Source organism: Chiloscyllium plagiosum, unplaced genomic scaffold (assembly GCF_037043375.1).
Source record: "Chiloscyllium plagiosum isolate Xiang-an unplaced genomic scaffold, Cpla_swu_hap1 HiC_scaffold_32, whole genome shotgun sequence".
NCBI classification, from domain to species: Eukaryota; Metazoa; Chordata; class Chondrichthyes; order Orectolobiformes; family Hemiscylliidae; genus Chiloscyllium; species Chiloscyllium plagiosum.
The window spans coordinates 21,914,194-21,939,209 of NW_028270170.1; the positions used below are offsets into that span (position 1 = coordinate 21,914,194).

Sequence of the window (25,016 nt, forward strand, 5' to 3'; positions counted from 1 at the left end):
GTTCTCAATAAAGTAATGACACAAGGCACAATGTCTTGCAAAAAGCTTATTTCATCCAAGACTTGGCTTAATTTGCTTAATTACATGAATGTTGCTACTTTTTGGATTTATTTTAATTTCCTTTTGCCTCCAATTTAGACAAAAAGTAAATAAAGTAAAAGATTGTCCAAATGCTTTTCATTAACTCTTCACTTTAGTGGGAGTCTAATTGTATTATATTGTTAGTAACACGTACAAAACAATTTATACTAATATCCAACAAAACAGTCTCATGTATTCTAATTAATTATAGCCCATATCCAGACAAAAACATCTGCATTTCAAAATGAAACTATAAGTAATAAACTTGTCAGAAATGTTCATTTAAAAAAAATACAAAAAAGTGAAAGTCATGAGGAATGTGGGAACCTTGAAAATTGAATTATTGTAAACAAAGGTAGGGAATTGGTAGACATGCTCTACAATTAAATTGTCAGTATTTACAAATGAGGGAGAAAACAGTATTCCAGCCATACCAAGGAAATTAAGACTGAATCAGGGACAAGGACTAACCAACATTAACATAAGCAAAACTACAATGAAGAAGAAAATAATGGCAGACAAGAGCGAGAAATTCCTAGGACCAATTTCCATCTTGGTTTTAATAAGCAGTGAGGAAGTGAAAGAATACCATTGGCACTTCTGCACAGTTCTCTGCATTTGACACACATTCCTTTAGATTAAAAGCTTGTGCATGTTATTCTGCTATTACAGAAAGGGGAAAGAGGAAAATCAGAGAATAAAGTCTAACCAGTCCAAAGATATGCTGGTTAGGTGAATTGGCCATGCTAAATTGCCCACAGTGCTCAGGGATATGTAGGTTAGGTGCATTAGTCAGGGGTAGATATAAGTAGGGGAAATGGATCTGGGTAGATTACTCTTCAGAGGGTCGGTGTGGACTTGGAGGGCCGAAGGGCCTGTTTCCACATTAGGGGGATTCTACGATTCGATGGTTCTCTGTTATCAGCAAATTACAAGGGATGTACAAATGAAGACAGGGTGACAGAATGTCTAGACAACTTTCAGCTGATCTGAGACTGCCTGTGCTTATAAACTATAGGTCTTACCTGATAATTGGATGTGACTGGTGATCTGTATGAATCTGTGCTGGAGTTACAACTCAGCAGCACATCTATTCGATAATGAGATGGAAAGCTGTGTAACAAAGTTTGTGATGAAACACAAACTTTAGGTTGTGTAAATGTCAGAATAATATTGCTAAGATATACTGTTAAATTAACCAAATTGGTAAAATTATGCAAACTGAATTTTAACATGGGGAACACGGTCCATGGCAGGCCAATTCGAGGAAGCAAGTTGCAGCCAGAGCTCGGAGTGGGAGCAGACAGAGCCCAGGCTGGCCAGGGGAATGGGTTCTGGAGGTAAGTCCTGGACAGAGGCCAGTGCATGGAGGCAGTAAGGTCTCATGTTCTGGGCACGGCAGGCACAGACTCAGTGAACTATAGCTTCAGTACATTAAAGACACTTTTCATTCTCATTCTGGACTTTTAAACGCTGCATTCCCATGCCAGTCTATTTTTTTCTATTTCAATTCTGTGACAACACTTGAAGTATCTGTACCTAGGTACCTTGAACCTAAGATGGCACCTAGAGGCCACATTAAAAACCTTTCACTGCACTCATTTGACAGCACATGACAATAAATGCTCTTCTATTCTATTTTATCTGAAAATGATAGAATTACATTTTTTCTAAATGCAGTAAACTAGAAATAGTGATGGTGCAAAGAATCATTAAAATATCAGAAACTGATACAGAAATTATTCAAAATAATCTAATAGAGCAAAATAGATAAAAGTTATGCTACCTTTATACAAAACTTTGGATAGACCTTGCCTGAAGTATTGAGCACATTTCTGATTACCGCATCTGAGGAATGATGCTGTTATGATATTGGATCAGAACCCAGAAGTATTCCGGACATTTTTCACTTTTAATTCCAGAATGTCTCTATTAAAAGGGGATTGCTACAGACAAAAACAAACTTCAGGATTGAAACACAGTGCTGCCTCGCAAAGTCCTGTGTGGGATCCAGAGACTATCACACCTGTAAAGTATAAGTGGAATCTCAAACACAGAGGAAGAAGGAACAGGAAGCAATATGATTGAGCTGGCATTTCCTCAGCAGAAAAATCAACTCTTGCAGTTTTTTTTGTGTGTTTTGCCCTTTGAGGAAAATAGAAAACATAAGGTTAAAATCAACTGCAACACTGGTGTGGGTGTGCTAATGGGAGAAGGTGTCCTGGTGAACTGATGTTTGTGTGAACTAGGCTGAGTTTGAATGCCGTTATGCTGCCTAGATTGAACTCCTCATCATCCCTAGCAGATAAAAGGACTCTTTTACTCTGAGAAGCCAGCGAGCGACATAGGAAGTATTACAAGAAGGAATCTTTTGCTCGGAGTGTTGTTAGCCAATTATTATCAAATGAATCAGGACAAAAGGATCTAAACTAACTGTAAAAGCCAAGAATCCCAAAAACGACTGTTTAATTATTAACATTCTATTATCTGCTCTTCTTGAATGACCAAGAGAGATCGATCCATGTACCTTGTAACTTGTATTTTTTTTGGCACTCCCTTCTTATTCCCAATCTGTGCGTGTATATGGCTTGTGATATCATTTCTTTTCACATTTCGTAACTAGTAAATTCAGTCTTTTGTTAACTGAAGGAGGCCTGGTTAAATTGATTCTTTTTAAAATATAATTTCATTTAGTCTGCAGTAAAGGTGTTCAAAAGAGAGGGATTATTTTGAAACAAACCTTATTGCAATCCTCGCTGAGAAATAAAGAAGAGGAGCAAGTTCATCCATCCCCCTGCAAGAGCTTGACAACTTAGGTATCTCTTGGGTTCTGGGGAATCTCTCCAGGAGTCTGATCATAACAATACATTGACATGTATTGTAGCCTATGTTAATTAGAATAGTACTGAGTCTGCAAGAGTTGTTACATGTGGAGATTATACAAACTAGGTGAAATAACTCAAAAGAGGCCAGTATCCCATCACTAAGTCACCCTTTATTTACATGTGCATAGTACTTGACACTAGTTCAACATCCTCAGGGCCAGCTCTCAGAATGAGCAGAACCCCTGACACACCTGTTATAATTGTCAGCCCGGGCTCCCTGATGGGGCAGGATTAACAGCCCCAATCAGGGAACTCATGTTCTATGAGGTTCACCTGTCTGACCTTGTTACAATCGCGACACTTGTTAATGTTTCAAGTTTCATCAGAGGGATCATCAACTTTTTTTATATAAACGATGGTTCCATTTCGTAGAATGTAAAAGGTTAAGGATGATTCAAGTTTTCATGATGTTAAAAATTAGAATTAGAATCCCTACAGTATGGAAACAGGTCCTTCAGCCCAACAAGTCCACACCAACCCTCCCAGACCTATTCCCCTATCCTAAATTTGCCCCTGACTAATGCACTTCACCTATGCATCCCAATTGGCAATTTAGCATAGCCAATTGACCTAACCTGGTAAAAACAATGACTGCAGATGCTGGAAACCAGATTGTGGATTAGTGGTGCTGGAAGAGCACAGCAATTCAGGCAGCATCCGAGGACAGGCAAAATCGATGTTTCGGGCAAAAGCCCTTCATCAGGAAGGGCTGATGAAGGGCTTTTGCCCGAAACGTCGATTTTGCCTGTCCTCGGATGCTGCCTGAATTGCTGTGCTCTTCCAGCACCACTAATCCACAATTGATCTAACCTGCACATCCTTGGACAGTGGGAGGATACTGGCGTACCCGGAATAAACCCATGCGAATTTGGGGAGAATGTGCAAACTCCACACAGACAGTCACCCGAGGATGGAATCGAACCTGGGTCCCTGGCGGTGTGAAGCAGCACTGTTAACCACTGAGCCACTGTGCCACCCTAAAGGGAAGCAGAGAGAGAGAGAAGCTATTTCTGCTTCTTTTCGATGTCTAGGACCAGGAATCAGACCTTAAAAATTGAACCTAGCCTTTAAGGAGTTAAATTGCAAATCACACTAACATTCAAAGGGCAAGAGAGGTTTGGAACACTGTTCTACAAATGACATTGATATTATGTTACTCGCTAATTTTAAAGTCTTTGATTAGTATATTTCTGCTAACCAAAGATATGTGGGATGTGGAGGTATGTGGAGTTAGGTCATGGATCAGCCATTATCTCAGTGAATGGAATAGCAGGCTAGAGGCTAAATGGTATTCTCATATTCCTTTGTTCTTGTTTTTCGCTCCCAAGAATAAACTGGCACTTGCTCACTTAATTGTCATGGAGAGATGACATATCTGAAGCTAGGAAGAATGTGTAAATATATAAATCAAATTAATGGGTACTATGTGCCTGCCTATATTGCACAACAGAGAATCAGCATGGCTAACAGTATTCTCTGCACAACTATCATTTTTCAGTGAAGTGCTTGACAGATATCTTTGCTTTGCAACTGGACTGATGTCTGGGGAGTATAGGTCTAACAGCACAGCTTTAAAAAGGCAGTGACATATGCAGGATTCTATGATGTCCCTTCCTTAATAATCAAGTTGTCATTTTTATAAAATAAAAAGCTGAAGCAACAGAGCAAGGTGTCTCCATGGCACTCTAGAGTCTTCAGTCTGACTTTTCTGAAGGAAGCACTGTTGGAACAGCTCACATGCAAATGGCTATGCCAGAGGCATAATCAACAACTCCAGTACTTTAACTGGCTGTACCAATATATTGCCTACTGGGCTGAACTGAGGTTGGGATAAAAATAAACGCAATACATTTTGTAAGTTATTGGCTAAAAATAATGAGTGAACTAATTTCTGCAACCAAGATTACGTCTTTAGAAAAGGGAAACTGTGACCAGTTTGAGCAACTTAGCACGGCCAACTGACCTAACTTGCACATCTTTGGACTGTGGGAGGAAACCAGAGCATCCGGAGGAAACCCACGCAGACACGGGGAAAATGTACACACTCCACACAGCTAGTCGCCCAAATATGCAATCAAACCCGGATCGCTGGCACTGTGAGGCAGCAGTGCTAACCACTAAGCCACAGTGCCTCTTAACTCATTGGCAATTCACTCTGTTGCAAAACAAAGAAACAGAGCAAAATCATGAATTAACCCCTCAACAGGGAACCAGGTCATGAATCAGGCAATTACAACCCCATCAGCGAAAGGAAATTGTGCCAAAGTGGGTCAACTATTCCATAATAGTTTTACATGGACGTAATTATACTTTTGCCATCTAATTGGGTAGATCACTAGTCGTGATGATAGAGGCCCAGATAACCATGATGTTTCCTAGTTTCAAGTCATAAAAAGCCAATGAAACCCACTGTTCAATGATATCACTCATTCAACTGATAAATCCTTGATATTGAACACCATCAATACAAATACGTATTCAAAATGGTTGGTGCTGTAAGCATGAGACCATAAGACCACAAGTAGTCTATTTGTCCCATTGTGTCTGCTCTACCATTCGATCATGGCTGATATGCTTTTCAACACCATTCTCCTGCCTTCTCTCTGTAACATTTGATCCCCACTCCTAATCATAAACCTATCTATTTCTGTCTTAAAGACACTCAATGACTCGGCCTACTGACCTTCTGTGGCAATGAGTTCCACAGATCCCACTCTCTTGCTGAAGAAATTCCTCCTCATCTCAGTTCTAAAGGAATTTCCCTTCAGTCTGAAACTGTGCTCTTGGGTCCTATTTTCTTATACAAATGGGAACATCTTCTCCACATCCACTCTATCCAGGCCTCTCAGTATTCTGTAACATCCAATCAGACCCCACCCAAATCCCCCCCCCCCCCCAACCATCCTTCTAAACTGCATCAAGAGCAGACCCAGAGTCCTCAGCCATTCCTCATATGACAACCCCTTTATCCCCAGGATCGTTCTTGTAAACCTCCTCTGGACCCCTTCCAATGCCAGCACATCCTTCCTAAGATACAGAGCCCAAAACTAAGCTGTAGAAGAGAGACCTGTACTGGAGGGGAATCAGTATTCTTGCAGGGAGGTTCACGAGTGTTACTCAGGAGGGCTTAAACTAGAGTGGCAGGTGGCAGGGAACCAGATCAGCAGGTCAGCAAATGGAGCGATTGAGGGGAAGATACATGTAAGGATGAGTAAATCTGAAATAAAGCATGGGCACAGTCAGGTAAATGAGCATGACGGTACTAATCGGCTGAAGTGTGTTTACTTCAATGCAAGGAGTATTATAGGTGAAGCAGATGCGTTTAGAGCTGGATCAGCATGGAACTGTGACATTTTGGCCATTACAGAGTCTTGGTTGAGAGTCGGATGGGACTGGCTGCTCAACGTTCCAGAGTTTTGTTGTTTTAGATGAGAGTAAGAGAGAGAGAGAGGGGTGGAGGAGTTGCTTTACTAATCAGGGAGAATGTTACATCTGTACTCAGAGAGGATATATTAGAGGGCTAATCCATTGAAGTAATATGAGTAGAACTCAAAAACAATATGAGTGCTATCACTCTGATAAGATTATACTATAGGCCCCTCAACAGCCACCGAGACATTGAGGAATAAATATGTCAGCAGATTATGGAAATATGCAATAAAAACAGAATTGTCATAGTGCGTAACTTTAACTTCACCAATATTGACTGGGTCTTCCTTAGAGCAAGAGGCTTAGAAAGGGCAGAATTTGTTAAGTGCATCCAAGAGGGTTTCTTGAAACAGTATGTGGATAGGAGAAAGTGAGGGCTGCAGATGCTGAAGAAGTCAGGGTCGAAGAGGGTGGCGCTGGAAAAGCACAGCAGGTCAGGCAGCATCCGAGGAGCAGAAGAGTCCACAGTTTAGGCATAGGAGGGGCCACACTGGACCTTGTGCTGGTTAATGAGCCTGGCCAAGTGACTGACCTTTCAGTGGGAGACCATTTTGGAAACAGTGATCACAACTTCTTAAGTTTTAAGATAGCTATGAATAAGGATAAGTCAGGACCTTATGGCAAGCTACTAAATTGTGGAGGGGTAAGTTACATCAGTGTTAGGCAGGAGCTAGAGAGTGTTAATTAGGAGGAGCTGTTATCAGGCAAGTACACATTTGACATGTGGGAGTTGTTTAAAGAGCTGTTGATGAGAGTTCAGGACCGGCATGTTCCAGGAAGGAAAAAGGATTAGGATGGCAAAGTAAGGGACCTTGGACAATGAGGGAGGTTACGAATTTAGTCAAAAGGGAAAAAAGAAGCATATCTAAGGTTTAGGAAGCTAAACTTAGACAGGAACCATGAGCAATATAAAGAAATCAGGAAAGAACTCAAGTAGGGAATTAGAAGAGTAAGAAAGGGCCATAAAATGACCGTAGCAAGTCAGCTTAAGGAGACTCCCAAGGCATTTTATATGTACATTAAAAACAAGAGGATAACTAGGGAGAGGGTAGGCTCACTCAAGGATAAAGGAGGGAAGTTTTGGGTGAGATCCTAAATGAGTACTTTGCATCAGTATTCACCAAGGAGAAGAATATGGAGGATAGTAAGATTTGTGTGGTACATGCTAATACGCTAGAGCTTTTTCAGATCAAGAAAGAAGTGGTGTTGGATGTATTGAAGAGCATTATGGTAGATAAATCCTCAGAGCCTAATGGTATCTATCCCAGGTCATTGAAAGAGGCAAGAGAGGAGATTGCTGGGGCCTTGACCAAGACCTTTGTATCCTCATTAGCCACCAGAGAGGTCCCAGAGGACTGGCGAGCAGCTAATATTGTTCCTCTGTTCAAGCAGTGAAATAGGGATAATCCAGGAAACTATACACCGGTGGGTCTCACATTGGTGGCTGGGAAGGTATTGGAGAGAATTCTTAGAGATAGGGTTTATGCGCATTTGGGTAAACATGGCCTAATCAGGGACGGTCAGCATGGCTTTGTGCAGGGCAGATCATATCTAACTAACTTGATTGAATTTTTTGAAGAGGTGACAAAGGTAATAGATGAGGATAGAGCAATGGATGGTGTCTACATGGATTTTAGTAAGGCTTTTGACAAGGTCCCTCATGGAAGGCTCATCCAGAAGCATTGGATCCAGGGTGACTTGGCCAGGTGGATTCAGAATTGGCTTGTCCACAGAAGGCAGAGAGTAATGGTGGAAGGTTGTTTTTCAGGCTGAAGGTCTGTGATGAGTAGTGTTGATGTATTGATGTACAGAGACATCTTGGGATTCAAGTCCACAGTTCCCTGAAAGTGGCCATGCAAGTAGATAGGGTGGTGAAGAAGGTGTATGGCATGCTTCTCTTTATTGATTGGGGAACTGACCACAAGAGTCAGGATGTCATGTTGCAGCTTCATAAGACTTTGGTAAGCCATGCATAGAGTACTGTGTATAATTCTGTTCACCACATTACACGAAGGATGTGGAGGCTTTGGAGAGGGTGCAAAAGAGGTTTACCAGGATGCTGCCTGGATTAGAGGGTATGACCTATAAGGAGAAGCTAGAAAAACTCGGGTTGTTTTCTCTGGAGAGGCAGAGGCTGAGGGGAGACCTGATAGAAGCTTATAAAATTATGAGATGCATAGATAGGGTTGATGGTCAGGATCTTTTGATATAAAATTCAGCAATTCTAATGTAAAGACTAATCTAATAGTCCCAACATGGACATCTATAAAGCACTCCAACCTATAACCTCAAATAGATGTGTCAGAGTACTTTATGTAATATTGAATAGCAAATGCATTGCTGGGGAAGAAGGAAGATTAGTCTCCTGAGTTTGTGGACTCAAACTACTATAGCGAGTTGCCAATTTTAGTTCTAGTGAAAGCTTTGCCACACAGTTTTGAAATTAGTTGAACGCAATTGATTTCAGTCAACCCTTATTTACATACATTACAACCAATTATCTCACACTCCTGTATTGACATTGCAATGGAAGCTTTTTTTCAAAAAAACATACAGTCTGTTGAAAGCAAACTGAACAAAGAAACTAATTGATATTATCCAGCCAACTATGTACTAACAAGTAAGCTGTTAATCTTTGAGTACAGAGGAATCAAAGACTATCTTTATTCTATTTTGCTGAGCTCTTGAATTTGGTTTTGTTCTGAACATGTGGGAGTTAAGGTAACTGTCATGTATGTGGAAGAATCTCTTACTTGCAAGTTCCTGGTGAGAATAAATGCACCTTATATTTACGTGCACAAAAAGAAGTACTGTCTAAATTTTACTTATGCTCCCTCAATTCCAACTCTTAAACCCTGTATCTTTCCTGCCCAATGTGAAAACAAGAATTAGAAGCTTAGAATCCTGGCTGAAATAATGATTGAAACAAATATTGTTTTGGTCTTAGAGCACGAAGTACCAAAAACAATCAAAAATGGATTACCTTTAAAAGGAGCTAACAGGCTCTACCTTAGAATTATAGAAACACAGTCCAAAGGTTCCAAAGAAATGAATGACAAACTTGATATTGCATGATTTTTCAATATCATTCATGGATTGTTAAGAAGTTTCCAAGAGTCTTCCCTCTGCAGTTTTAGATGAGCTCAAGAGAAACTTTATTCCAGCACAATCCCTAAATAAGACCATATGATGATGAGACAGAGGAGCAGAATTAAGTCCCTTGGGTCCGCTCCACCCATTCAATAAAATTGTGTTTGATCTGATAATCCTCAACTCCATTTGCTTGCCCTTTCCCTGTACCTTCAATTCCCTTACTGATTAAAAATTCACCTCAGCCTTGAATATATTTAATATCACAGTCTCTGCCCTAAACAATTTTACTGATTCACTACCCTCTCAGAGAATAAATTCTTCCTCATTCTTGGGCAATCCTTTACCCTGAGATTACGTCCTAGACTCTCCCACAAAGGGAAATAATATCTCAGAACACTTGACAGGATAGATACTAAGAAACTTGTATGTTTCAATAAGATCTCCTCTTAATCTTCAAAATTCCAAAGAGGACAGATCCCTTCCTACTCAATCTCTCAGAAGAAAATCCTTTCATAATTAACCTCATGAACCTTCATGGACTACCTCCAATGCCAATGTATTTTTCCTTAGACAAGGAGACAAACCTGTTCACACTATGTTTGATGTGGCTTAGCTATAGTGCCCTGTATAGTTTTAACAAAAGTTAATAATTTAATGCTCCATTCCCTTTGCTTTCCTATTTCCTGCTGAACGTGTATGCTAGATTTTTGCGAGTCATGCATGAGGCAGCTAAATTACTCTGTGCTGCAGCTTTCTGCAGTCCTTTTCTAATTACATAATAGTCAGCTCCTCTATTTTTCCTACCTCACACATTCTTCCACATTCTCTTTTGCATGCCTACCTTTGATTTTGATTTTCCCAATCTACATGGAAATTAGTGTCACACATAATTACAGTCATTTTTCATTACTTTCATTACTTCCTGACTTTTTTGCCCTACAATATAGCTACCATTAGGGCACCTCTCGACTATGCTCACCAGTGTATTCTTCCCCTTGTTATTTCTTACCTCCACTCATATAGATTCTATAATACCTAATTCAAGATCATTTCCTGCTATGTACTTGTTCTGTTTCATCCTGATACAGCTACCCAACCACCTTTATCTTCTCCCCAGCCATTTCATTAAGTTACATACGCCTGAAAATCTAATTCCCAGTTTTGATCGCTTTGATTTTTAAATACAGCAATTCATCTTTCTCAGTCATATACAGATGCATTTTCTTTTACACCTGCTCTATAATCATGTCTGGCAAACTTTTTCCAGAAAATGGACTGCTCATAATATTGCACGTTTTCATTAAGCGCACTTTGAGTTCGACACTGATATCGTGGCAAACTCCTGGCATTGATTCAGCAAGACACAATTTTCAGCTTTAAGCTATGATTCCAACTTGACTGTAACCAGGAAAAATAATCACATACTGTATGAATTCATTTCCAATCTGTAACCGCACATATAGGAACTCAACCCAAGGGATTGTAACAATTTATTTTCATATGGACACAGAAGACTATTTTGGTCCATTGTAGCCTAAACGATCCTTCATGCACTGAAATCAATTATTACCAATTATCCCAAGGCTTAGGTTTAGTCAATTTTGCCCTAAGATCCATTCAATATTTGATTCAATAGGATTTTTCTACAATCTTAAATACTGGTTGTTTGAACCTATTCTGCTGTCTTTCTGTACTCATTAGCTTAGTGTCTTATTTTGGGTTTCACTTTTCCCGAACACTAACAATGTCTGAGTATCATTTGAATGGATAAAGGCAGCAGAAAGCTACAGAACAAAGGGTTCTGATGAAGAGTGCGGAACTCTGCTCTCTTTCCACAGATGCTGCCAGACCAGCTGAGTTTCCCTGACAATTTTTGTTTTTGCTACAGAACAGAGGGATTTGGTAGTCCTTGTGGCATAAATCACAAAAAAGAACTAGCATTCAAGTTCGCAGGATATAGGGGAGGCAAATGGAAGTCGGACTTTATTTCAAAGGAAATGGAGTTTAAAAGTTAGATTTTGGTAAAATGGTATAAGGCACTAATTAGACCATAGCTGAAATAATGTGAACAGTTTTGGGTCCCCTATCGAAGGAAAGACAGCCAGATAGTGGAGGCAATCCAAAGAAGGGCCATTAGACTGATTCCAGATATGGCGGGACTGTCTTATCAGGAAAGGTTGAGTAGACTGGGCCTGTATGCATTGAATTATAGACCCTATTGTAACATATAAGATTCTTAGGGGTCCGGATAGGGTTGATGGGGAAAGTTTGTTACTCTTTGTGGAAGAGTTTAGGACTAAAGGGCATAATCTCCAGAATAAGGGGTCACACATTTAAGACAGAGATGAGGAGGAATTTTGTCTCTCAGAGGGTTGTGAATCTGTGGAATTCTTTACCATAGAGGGCTGTCACAGCTGGATCATTAAATATATTTAAAACTGAGATTGACAGATTTTTAATCAGTGAGGGATTCAAGGGTTAGAGGGAAAAGGCAGGAAAGTGGAGTTGAGGATTATCAGATCAGCCATGAGCTCAAAAAATGGGGAGTTTCCCAATAGGGTAAATAGCTCCTACACCTTATGGTCTTATGCTTGTGCACCCCACAATTAACAATCTACGATGGTATTTTAAAAGCTTGCAATTGTAATAATTCCAGCAATATCCCATTTTCAGATAGGTACAGAGAAGTTATTTCTGATTTGTTTTTGGGCAAGTCTAGGACTGAGGGCATAGTCTAAAAATTGGACTTAGCCTTTCAGGAGTTAAATTAAGAAACATTTCTAGGGCAAGCACAGTTTGGAATACTATTCAGCAAATGACACTGAAGCTATGTTACCCATTAATTTTAGAATCGTTGATTAATACATTTCTGTCAAGCAAGTATATAGGAATATAGAGGTATGTGTGGAGTTAGGTCATAAATCAGCCATGATCTCATTGAAAGGCAGAGCAGATCTGATGGGCTGAATGGCCTACTTCTACTTCAATGTCTTATGGCCTTCAATAAGCTCACCACTCAGCTCCTGAGTAAAAAACCTTCGTCACTTGAGTATTCCATCTACAATTCAGCCATTCCGACACCAGACGTCAGTCATTAAATCCTTCCCTGAATAATGTCCGGGACTTGATCACTTCCTTTATGTTGCACCAAGTTTGATTTAATGATGAAAATATCATGGCATTACACATTTATAATCTGTCACAGCCCAGTCATTTTGAAGGGATTTTACCCAATAACTCATCTGGAGGAAAAATACAGCTTTCTGTTGAAAACCACCTTAGAAAAATCAATGTTATCCACTTCATCCTCATGTCTTATAACCAACAAAATGATAAATCTCAAAGTCTACTGCCCACTTTTCAACTTACAACAAACTTTCATTCTATATTATAGGCCTCCACAGAGGCAATTCAATTTAAAAAGATGCATTCAATAAAATCTAAATAGTAAATTAAGGCAACAACTAGTTGACTTCTATCTTCTGAATGTTAGTTTTGAAGGATTTTACTTACAACAACCACGGCTCCAATAGTCCCCTTCACTTTCTATAATTTTTGACTGCAGTGGAGATTTGAAACTTTTTCAATGAAGTAATTCTCTTCTAAATGGTGCTGACTTCCGCACTGCATTAGCCTGCAACAGACTGAATTTTAAAGCAGCAGTACCCCACAATTATCTTGGTACAGTGATTCCCAAAATAGCCTTACATTGCCAAAGGAAACAATGCTGAGGCCCTTTAATTACGAAGGAATAATGTTTGTTCTATTTATTTAATTTTAGAACAATGAGTCAAGCATGTGGGTATGGCTGGAACCACAGACGGCTGCTTGACTCGAGCTTGGAACCTCTGTCACACCCACGCAGCTAAGTAACATCTCAAAGGCAAATAAACTAACATTACTTGGAACCTGGAATAAGTTGCAAGTTCATTCTCTGAGACTAAAGGTTGGGTTGGAAGGCAATTTAGATTTAAACTGAAGGAAATGATGTATACATGCAGTATTAAGTGCAATGGGGTGAAGATCCTTGTTACTTTGTCAAGAAAATGTGTAGGTACTGAATTTAATCTTAAGCTCTTGCTTTTATTCAAAACTAAAGATTCTAAGAAGTTGTTTTATTCACCAGACTTAGCAAGTTACATTATTTAAAGGAGACAGAATTTACCTGTGGGAACACAGGAGTTCATACAATGCCCTAAGAGTGACCTCCCACCACCACAACTATCAAAAGATGAATGATGTAATCAAAGATTATGTCATCCTTTTTACCATTCGGTTAGAATAAAACCTATTTAGAACTCTTTGTTAGATATTTTAATCTACCATTATTGCAGTGTTTAATTGCTGTAAAACCCGGATTTATAATTTGGGAACGCAAAGCTAATCCTGTGAAGGGTGTGACCTTATCATAAGTCCCAGATTTATGTCATGTTACAACAATACACCAGCAAATTAAGAGTTTTCATTCTACTCAGTATAAAGCACATACTGTGTTATACAGAGTTTATGTTCTACAATCAAGTTATGCCTTCTGCACTTTTCTGAAAGAAAACCTTTAGTGGAGCTCTCCTACATTGTCCATTACCAATGTTATGACACAACATGACCACTTTGTATATGCCACAATGAAACAGATAAATGTAACCTTAATGGTCTGAAGCAGTAGGATGACAGAGCTAACTACAGCATGACTTCAATTAGAGAGAAAGCTCTACAAGGAAACAATTTGGTGAAATATTTCAGAATCTCATCATGATAGAATACAAATTCTTACATGAGTGCCCAGTAACATCTCAGCAACACAACAGTGGGATGAGATTGAGCAGTGAGTACTACCTCAACAGCAGGACAAAGAATGCATAAAAGGCTACTTCGACCTGCCTCCATTGTTTGGTTCAACAGTAACTTTGGCAGAGAGTAGAGAGATTGTTTGGTCCACTTCCATCCATCACTAATGTCAAAGAGACCCGCAAAAATGTAAAGAGAAATAAAAGCTTTTCGAAGAGTAGCACAAGAAACCTCAGAAATACAGAAAAGAGCATTGTTCAAAAAACAATCTCTTTTAACTTTAATTCTTAAATCTAGGCAAAAATGCAGCCTTTCCTTTCAAGGAAAGCACATTAAGCTTCAGGTGTCTCCTCAAGCTATTGCTATAGAAATTTCTCAAATATAGTTGACAATCAAACATGTGACTTCTATCGATATTCTATACAGTTTTATTGATTATCTTTTCCGCAGAGACCCCAACTTGTTCATCCTTTGCAGCACGCCCTACAAAGATGGATTCTATTGACCTAATTCAGCACAGTCCAGCTTTAATGTTGCTCTTTTCAGTATTCTTTCACTTTGATGGGGCCAAGCTATTAAGATCAGAAATCACATTGAAACTTGCGAAGTTTGTATTAAGGTCATTTACTGCAGTACCTGTCCTGATCCAAGAAGCTCTATTCTGGGACATTTTCTGCCCATGCCATATAGCTGCCAGTGGTCTTCACCAGGCCTCAGACTGCCCACTGGAGCTACAATGCTGCAGCTGTGACCTGACAATATTCCTCATAAGAGATGTCCCGCAAGCCATTACTGCCTCTAATACTTGCCTGCCCACAGTGGATCCACTTCTTGTGGCCTTCAGGGAGCTAGTTACTGCTAAGCTAGGAGGCCCTCCTTTCCCCCTGGACGGTGGGGCACCAGCCATCTCGGAAGTCAATGGTCACCATTCACCTCCTCAATGGATCATCAGCCCAGACCAAGCTCAAACTCAACACCTCCCTGTTGAGGCTGTGGTTGGAACAGCAGACCAAAGCTGGAGACTGCGAATGAAAGATGGTGGAATAAAGCAGGAAAGCAATCAAACTCCATTGGGACCAGAGCAGTCATCACCACAGCAACCCAGCAGCTCCCTCTTACTTTCCGAGCAAGCCATTCAAAGCTCTAGTAGGTGTGATACTGGAAGAAGAATTGACCATTTTTTCTTTTACATTCTAAAATGTATTTTATTTAAACAATTAATTCATTTACTAATGTAGGAATTTAGTCATTGAAGGTACTGATTGTATTCTATTTCAACTTAGAGGATATAGGCACAATGTTTTCATATTTTTTCTTAAGCAAAGTCTATGGAACCTAACTTCAATTTTGTTTCCTATGGAAATGAATGTTTTACTTGCAGTCTTTTCAATCCCAACTTTAAGTGAGGACATCCTGTACTTTTTGGATGACAACACAATTACATTTTGTTGGTTGTAAAGTGATTTGGGTTATTCTGAAGTGAGGAAAGGTGCAATATCAATGAAAGTTTCTTTGCCAGAATTCTATATGTCAAGCTCCTCCAAATCACCATGCATACCTGTCTCAAGGATCAGCCACTACACAGAAAATTCACTGCCCATGCACTCAAACAGATCACTTCAGTTGCAAGGAGCTGTTTGCTCTCAGCAGGAAGGAAAATGACTGAGTGAAAATGGTGCATTAATTTGAAGAGGTGCATCACTCACAAAGGCTTTATCTAGTGACTAGATGAGCCAAGACGGGTTCTGGAATTTCATCTCTCTAATGACTTAGCTACTTTCAGCTGAACAAGTGCTTTTGGAGTTATCCATGTTCTCAGCAATAGGGAAGGTGATCTGCACTCCAAGGTCCCTTTGTTCAGCAACAATTCCTAGGGCCTTACCATTAAGTGTATAAATCCTGCTAAGATTTGCTTTCCCAAAATGCAGCACCTCACATTTATTAAATTAAACTCCATCTGCCTTTCTCAGCCCACTGGCCCATCTGATCAAGATCCCGTTATAATCTGAGGTAACTTTCTTCGCTGTCCACTACACCTCCAATTTTGGTGAGATCTGCAAACTTACTAACTGTACCTCTTATGCTCACATCCAAATCATTTATATAAATGACGAAAAATAGTGGACCCAGCACCGATTCTTGTGGCACTCCACTGGTCACAGGCCTCCAGTCTGAAAAACAACCCTCCACCACCACCCTCTGTCTTCTACCTTTGAGCCAGTTTTGTATCCAAATGGCTAGTTCTCCCCGTATTCCATGGGATCTAACCTTGCTAACTAGTCTCCCATGGGGAACGCCTTATTGAAGTCCATATAGATTATGTCTACCACCCTGCCCTCATCAATCCTCTTTGTCATTTCTTAAAAAAACTCAATCAATCCTATGCATAAAGCCATGTTGACTATCCGTAATCAGTCCTTGCCTTTCCAAATACATGTACATCCTGTCCCTCAGAATTCCCTCCAACAACTTGTCCACCACCAATGTAAGGCTCACCGGTCTATAATTCCCTGGATTATCCTTACCACCTTTCTTAAATAGTGGCACCACATTAGCCAACCTTTCGTCTTCCGGCACCTCACCTGTGACTATCGGTGATACAAATATCTCAGCAAGAGGGCCCAGCAATCACTTCCCTAGCTTCCCACAGAGTTCTAGGGTACACCTGATCAGGCCTTGGGGACTTATCCACTTTTATGCATTTCAAGACATCCAGCACTTCCTCCTCTGTAATATGGACAATTTTCAAGATGTCACCATCTATTTCCCTACATTCTATATCTTCCATGTTCTTTTTCACAGTAAACATTGATGCAAAAATATTTATTTAGTATCTCCCCCATCTCCTGCAGCTCCACACAAAGGCACTTTGCTGATTTTTGAGGGGCCCTATTCTCTCCTTAGTTATCCTTTTGTCCTTAAAGTATTTGTAAAAACCCTTTGGATTTTCCTTAACTCTGTTTGCTAAAGCTATCTCATGTCCCCTTTTTGCCCTCCTGATTTCCCTCTTAAGTATACTCCTATTGCTTTTATACTCTTCTCAAGATTCACTCGATCTATCCTATCTGTACCTGACATATGCTTCCTTCTTTCAACAGGTTAAAAACAAGCCTTCAGGGAGGCCAGTGTGAATAGTGCAAGAGAGTAGCAGAAATTTACAAAAAACTTTGAAGTACTGAAAGTGCTTTCCCTTCCTCTTACTCTCCCCCACTTTTGCAAAAAACATTCAGTTAATGTAAGTTAGGAACTGGTTAACATTACAGTACCTTTTTGCCCAATTTATTCTTTTTAATAGACAGAATAGGAAGGATTAAGAATGATACAAAGAGGGAAGATGCGTCTCGTTGTATTGGAGAAAGGAAATTTCTATAGTTTACTACTTGCAAACATCAAATTCCACCCCCACTCAATTTCCAAGTTTGCTGACATCACCACCATTGTGGGTCAGATCACAAAAAATGATGAGACAGAATACAGGAAAGAGATTGAGTGTTTAGCTGCATGGATATATTAACAACATACTCAGCAAAATGAAGGAGCAGGTCATTGACTTCAAGAAGCAGAGTGGAGGGCACACCCCTGTCTTCTGCATCATTGGTGCTGAGGTGGAGATAATCTAAAGTGTCAAGTTCCTGGGAATGATGATCACCAACAATCTGTCTGGATTCACCCATGTCGATGCGATGATCAAGAAAGCACAACAGTGTCTCTACTTCCTCAGGAGACTAAGGAATTTTGGCATGTCCGTAAAGACTCTTACTAATTTTTATTGATGCTCGATAGAAAGCATCCAATCTGGATGCATCACAGCTTGGTAATGGCAACTTCTCTTCCCTACCCTGCAAGAAACCACAGAGAGTTGTGAACACAGCCCAGTCCATCACACTACTCAAATCATTTATATAAATGATTTGACTCCATCTATACTTCTCACTGCCTTGGGAAAGGAACCAACATAGTCAAGACCCCTTCCACTCCAGTTATACTCTCTTCCACCCGCTTTCATCGGTCAAAAGATGTAAAAGTTTGAATACATGTTCGAATAGATTCAAGAACAGCTTCTTCACCTCTGTTGTCATCCTTTTCAATGGACCTGTCAAATGTTAATTCTAATCTCTCCCTCCGCACCTTCTCTGTGGATGTAACACTATATTCTACACTCTGTTCTGCTACCCTAATGTATTTTGTATAGTACAATCGGCCTACAGAGCATGCAAAGCAACACTTTTCCCTGCATCTTGGTGCATGTGACAATAACTAATCAATCAATCAATCAACATCTCCTACATCTGAATTTCTCATTTATACTGTGAGTTCTCTGCCTCCTTGGGCTCACTTTCAACCTTGAAGTCATGTAAACTGGTCTATGCAACTCCTGACTGCCCGAGGAATTTGAGCTGTTCAAACACTAATTACACATCAATTCTATTCACTAGTAAGAGAATGCAACATGATCTGCATAGGAATGGCATTCCCATTGAACAACTGAGCACACCTTTTTGAATGAGCTATTTAGGGATAAACAAAACATCATTTATTATTTCAGGTCAAGCATAGCTTAATCAAAACCATATCCCAGTTACTTCCACAGATTTGGCTCCTACATACGCATTCTACCCGGATATTGTAATGTGATCAGGTTTGCAATCAGGTAAATTAATACAGGCTTCATTCAACATTACACTTAGAGAGGTTAGAGAGTAATTCTCCTAAACCCTTTACACCCAAGTTCCAGTTTCACCTTGTTCTAACATCACTGATAAAATTGTCCCTAATTATTGCACTAACCAAAGTATATCTCCCTGCCAGTCTTTCATTATTACCCATTTCACCATTAATGGTTAACCTTTGAGACTCAGACGTTAACATTTGGTGACAAATATTTTCCTCATAGCTTCTACTCCCCCTCCCACATCTCCAAAGTATCTGCTAGCCAAGGCTTTAAGAAGGGTGAGATGGATGTACTCTATATGGCTCTCCTTGGAAGGGAAATACTTTGGCATATTGACATTCCAGTCTTTGACAATGATCTAAATGTACTGGCAAAGTTGCTACTTTCCCACTCTCATGAGTTTGAGATTAGTCTGGGGTGGATAACAACATCTCGCAGGCGATGGAACTGACACATATGCTTCAACTGGAGGTTGCTCGTCGATGTTCCTGCGATGTCAGAAAGAAGATACATCTTCCAGATTCTTTTATCAGGAATGGAATCACTGGTGAGTTCTTACCGAGACTTAATGGAAGGCTAGAGAATAACATGGCATTCAGAGTCTGGAACCCTGCTCATTGTAACCTCATCCAAATATTTGGACTGGCTAGATATTGAGGCCATGGTTCTGCACCTTGCTTCACATTTTACTTATAGATCTTTCTTCAAAAGATCACAGTCATTCTGTCATTGATCTCTTTCATTAATGAAATCTGCTTTTCCAAGATGATCTTCAGTAAATTTCCAATAAGATTTCTCTTCTCTCTCAAGTGTTTATTTCTCCAACACTTGGTAATTCGAGCAGAATACTTTCCTCAGCTAGTAATCCACAGCGGTCTTCGAGCTCTAATTCTTTCAATAAGTATTTTTTCCCACCAACACTGGACCTATTTCATTGGTCAATTTCTAAAGAATGACATCTGTTGCTGCACACGGGTTGTAGAAATTTTCAATAAAACTTTTCTTTCTCTAATCACTTTCCCGTGACCAATTCTTGAAGCAGCTGTGATCGACAACAACCACTTACCTTATTGTTCATCTGAAATTCAGCGAATAGCTCACTCATGTTGGAGTATGAACTTGGAAGTCTTCATTTCCTTTCAGTTCTTTATGCAGCTGCCAACATTTGACTTCCATAGGAAATTGTTTACTTTCAGTCTCTGAGGCCTGGTCGTGTTATGTGACTGCTAATGGCTACACTTGAACTTAGCTGTCTCTTTAAAACTAAGCAAGAGTTGAAGAATCTAAAACAGCCCAGCATTATTTCATACTTGACTAAATTTTACTAAGGCACCAATCAGCTCCAGCAGCTTTTTAGTTTGGGTTCTGTTGTTTATTGAAAGAAAACAAGTACCTCAATGGCTTGCCGATGAAACCTAATAACAGACTTCAGCTGCAATTTATACAAATCAATAATCTCCACATATTTCAATACTGACTTAATCAAATTTAGACTTAACATTCTCCTTTTCCCACAATAGCTTTTCATTCTCAGCTAGCAGTTGTTGAACTACCTCTTAGTAGGCTGTTTATGATGCTTGAACTTTACCTCTGAGTATATCAGGCTCATCTTCATCTTTGTTGCTCATTATTTTATGTTCTAAAATGGCATCTCTTCTAGGACTCATGACCCAGTGAAGCACTTGTAAGGTCCATTTCCCACACTAGCCATCTCCTGTTTCTTCCCACTGACTCTTTCTGTGTACTTTTATTTCCTATAATGATGTGCATCTGCACTCATCTAACACTGATTGCTGATATATCAACTCATTGAGCTGACTACATCCACCATTATCCCTGAATATCCATTGCCTCGATATCTCGCCAGTCCAAACATTTGGATGGGATTACAATGAGCAGGGTCCAGACTCTGAATGCCCTGTTATTCTCCAACCTTGCATTAAGTCTCCATAAGAACTCACTAGTGATTCCATTCCTGATAAAGGAATCTGGAAGATGTGTCTTCTTTCTGGCATCCCAGTGATCATTGCCTCCAGTCATCTTTCCTGCACTCCTCTTGTTAGGTTAAATGCTCCTGGTGCTTTTGGGCTTTACCCGCACACTGTGTGCTGACTGTGTTTGACGCTTTTGTTTTATTTATTCATGGGATCTCGGTCATGCTGGCTAGGCCACCACTTATTGCCCATTCCTCGGTGCCTTCTGTCTTTCACCCCGCACATTGTACTGCTGCTTTTCTTTGAGCTTTTCCTTTTTACTTGCCACCATTTTGCTTGATTTGGCCATCATTTGCCACCAATAAGATCGGATCAGCACTCAGTAAGGAAACATTGTCAAGCTTTATTAAACATCACACTGTAGAGTTGAAAGAGTAGGAGAGAGTTTCTCTGACATCCTACATATTCAGTCCAGGTTCCATCTTCTTCTGACATTACTAATGACTTAACCCCTATTAATTATTACCATAACCTATCATACGACAATTATGGCATCACATAAATTAATGCAACCAAGTAAAGAAAGATTAGCATTTGTATCATGTTCTGTATGGTCAACAGAAGTTTCAAAATACGTTACAATCTATGAACTATTTATGCAGAGTAGTCATTGTTGTAACACAGGATTGGCAGACAGTTTCAGCACAGCCAGCTCCTGCTAATGTCTCAGAATCGCAGACTGTTACAGCACAGAAGGAGGCTGTTTGGTCCATTGCTCCTGAACCAGCTCTTCAAATGAACACTTTACAGTGCCATCCCCCTGCTTTTTTCCTATAAACCTGCACATTCTTCCTTTTTCAGATTTGCAATTACAGGTCATTCTGCTAAAACATGTGCTTCATTAATGCAAATTCGCTATAACGTAACTTGACAAATTGGGGACATGTTTCTAAAGTGTGTATTGGGTATTGGCGACTGAGGCCCTATTGGTGCTGCTATTACACAATTTTCTTACAACACGGGGTTGCACAAGAGCCAACTGTAACAATCTAATTCCTTTCTGCATTGGATTGAATCTGTTAGCACCACAATCCAGGACATCGCATTCCAGAACTTGTGTGAAAAAAAATCCTCACGACATTTTTGCTTAATTTTCCAGTTACATTAAATTTGTTCCCTCTTATTTTTGATCCATACACAAATAGGAATCATTTCTCTCCGTATGCTCTATTGATATCCTCATGATTTTGAATATCTTTATTCTACATCGTCTCAGCCTTTTCTTCTCCAAAGAGAACTGCCCTAACTTCTCTGATCTATCTTCATGACTAGCCATGATGTGGAGGTACCGGTGCTGGACTGGGGTGGACAAGGTCAGAAGTTACTTGACACCAGGTTATAGTCCAATAGGTTTATTTGAAATCACAAGCTTTCAGGGTGCTGTCCCTCCATCAGGTGAAGTGCAGAGAGGTATATAGGCACAGAATTTACAGCGGAGAGATCAAAAGTTCATAGGAACGAGAGTGGAGTGTCAGCAGGTTGAATACTAAGTCTCTGCAGGTGATCAAAAGTGTCAGACCGTGTGAGCAAAGTGTCAAAAGCTGAACAGCAAGTGAAGGGGATGACTCTCTGCCTCAATTGATTGGATTGTAGGTCATCCCCTCACTTGCTATTCAGCTGTTAACACTTTATTCATGTAGTCTGACACTTTTGATGACCTACAGAAACGTATTATTCAACCTATTGACATTCCACTCACACCATTCATACATTTTTTTGATCTCTTTGCTGTAAATTCTATGCCTACGTGCTTCTCTGCACTTCACCTGATAAAGGGGCAGCACTCCAAAAGCTTGCGGTTAAAAATGAACATATTGGACTATAATCAGGTGTTCTGACCTTATCTTCACGTCTGGTGCTCCTCATTTCATGAAATATTCTCCTGAATCATTTCTGCACTTCTCTTTCCGATCCTTTCAGCTGTGCAGCACCCAGAACTGGATGCAACACTCTGGTTAATGCTGAATAGTTTCTTACATAAGTTCAACATACCCTATTATGCAATTTTAGGAGACTGTATGCTTTATTATTTCCTCAACCACTCAGTACTTTCTATAACTTATCACAGAAACCCTACAGTGTGGAAACAGGCCATTAGACCCAAAACGTCCACACTGACCCTCCAAACAGTAACCCACCCAGAGCCATTCCCCTACCTATTACTCTACATTTACCCCTTACTACTGCAGCTAACCAACACATCTCTGAATACTATGGACAATGTAGCATGGCCAGTTCACCTACCCTGCACATCTTTGGACTGTGAGAGGAAACTGGAGCAACCAAAGGAAACCCACCCAGACATGGGTAGAATATGCAAACTCCACCCAGACAGTTGTCCAAGGCTAGAATTGAATCCGGGTCCCCGATACTATGAGGCAACAGTGCTAACCACTGAGCCACCATGCCCCCCCCACCCCATAATTATCATATAGTTATCTACAAAAACATCCATTCCCTCTGTTCCTACAGCCCTTCTACAGTTGACCCTTTAATTTACATATCTCTCATGTCCTTCTTTCCAAAATTAATCACTTAGCATTTCTTCACTTGAACTACATCTGCCACTTATCCGCCAATTCCAACAACCTGTCTGTATCTCATGAATGTTCTGCATTGCCCTCCTCACAGTTTCTTGTCAAAAAAACCAAAATAACTTAAATATGAAATATTATTATGCATAATAAAGAAGTACATGGTCACATATGGACAACAAAAGCAGCTAAAGAAAGCAGCTAACACCAAAGAATCTAAACAAATAACTCTGACATCTAGCCAATTTTTAATAAATGCCTTTAGTTAGGATATATGGTAAATGTGGTTTGCATATGATGAAAAAGAAATGTAGATCACAGGTGATGCAGGTTACTGAGATAAATATTAAAAATAAATTTTCCGTCATGAAAAATAACCCATTTGTGCATAAATACAAATATAGGATTAGGATTGGCTCAATAAAATGCAGTTTCCTTTTATTTAATGAAATAATTAAATTTCTTTCACTGGAGTTGGTTTGTCAGGCTACAATTTATGCTGACATTGGAGCTTAAATATTTGTTGAAATGACAACATTTATATCCTTTGATTTGTTTCCATGGCTACATTAGGAAACAGCCATGGTAACTGTGGGACAAAGAGCAGACCAATTGAAGAAGGGGATGAAAGCATTTGGTGTTTGTTGTTTTGAAGGAGATGCATCCTTCCACGAGTCTTTCATAAAACAACACTTGGCACGCCACAATGTATTATCAATGATAATATACCATAACGTCCACTTAAGCTTTTCTTTGGAAGTTGTAGATTATTAAACTCAGGATTGCATGAAAATAGTAGCACTGCTACCTCACAGCGCCAGGGACCCAGGTTCAATTCCAGCCTCGGGCGACAGTCTGTTTGCACATTCTTCCCATGTCTGCGTGGGTTTCCTCCGGGTGCTCCGGTTTCCTCCCACAATCCAAAGATGTGCAGTTCAGGTGAATTGACCACGCTAAATTGCCCATAGTGTTAGGTCCATTAGCTATAGGGAAATGTAGGGAAATGGGTCTGGGTGGGTTACTTGTTGGGCCAAATGGCCTGTTTCCACACTGTGGTAATCTAATCTAATCTAATTTTTATTATGCAAATGGCTTAAAGAGATTGATCCTGATTTCAACTCTGCAATGAATCTTCAGGGAGTTAAAAGTTTGCTCATTGCATGTGTCTGCACCATAATGTTGTGTCAAGAAGCAAATTTAGTAATGTTTGCAAATTGAATTTCCATTAATCTCATAAGCTTCGGTTGTACTCAGGACCTGCAAATGCAAGGAGAATCCGAGCAATCCTGCATGAATTACCAATTAGTATTATGGGCTTGACTGGTTGTCACACAGAAAGGGGTAGGAAAAAGTCTAAGGAGGATTGAAAAAGTGGAGAAAGACTGCATACAACTACATATAGGTATCATTTCAAAATGAAAGCAAATGCAATGTTTTGTGGGAATATGATTGAATGTGGCACATTGCTCTTGAATATATCTCAAGGGTTCTTATTTGAGCTGAAGTTTCATATATTTGAAATTAAACTGGTGCTTTACAA

General features: G+C 39.8%; 1 protein-coding gene across 6 annotated transcripts in view; it reads right to left on the reverse strand.

The window, feature by feature from the left end:
• Window positions 1-25,016, reverse strand: part of mpp2b (MAGUK p55 scaffold protein 2b) — a 539,799-nt gene that overhangs the window by 183,395 nt on the left and 331,388 nt on the right. The window contains exon 1 of one of the 6 annotated variants that reach the window (XM_043675080.2): window positions 13,002-13,134. The exons of the other annotated variants lie outside the window; for them this stretch is intronic. The gene's annotated coding sequence lies outside the window, so the exon portion shown is untranslated. Of the gene's footprint in view, window positions 1-13,001; window positions 13,135-25,016 lie in introns of those variants that run through there. 6 annotated transcript variants of the gene reach the window in all.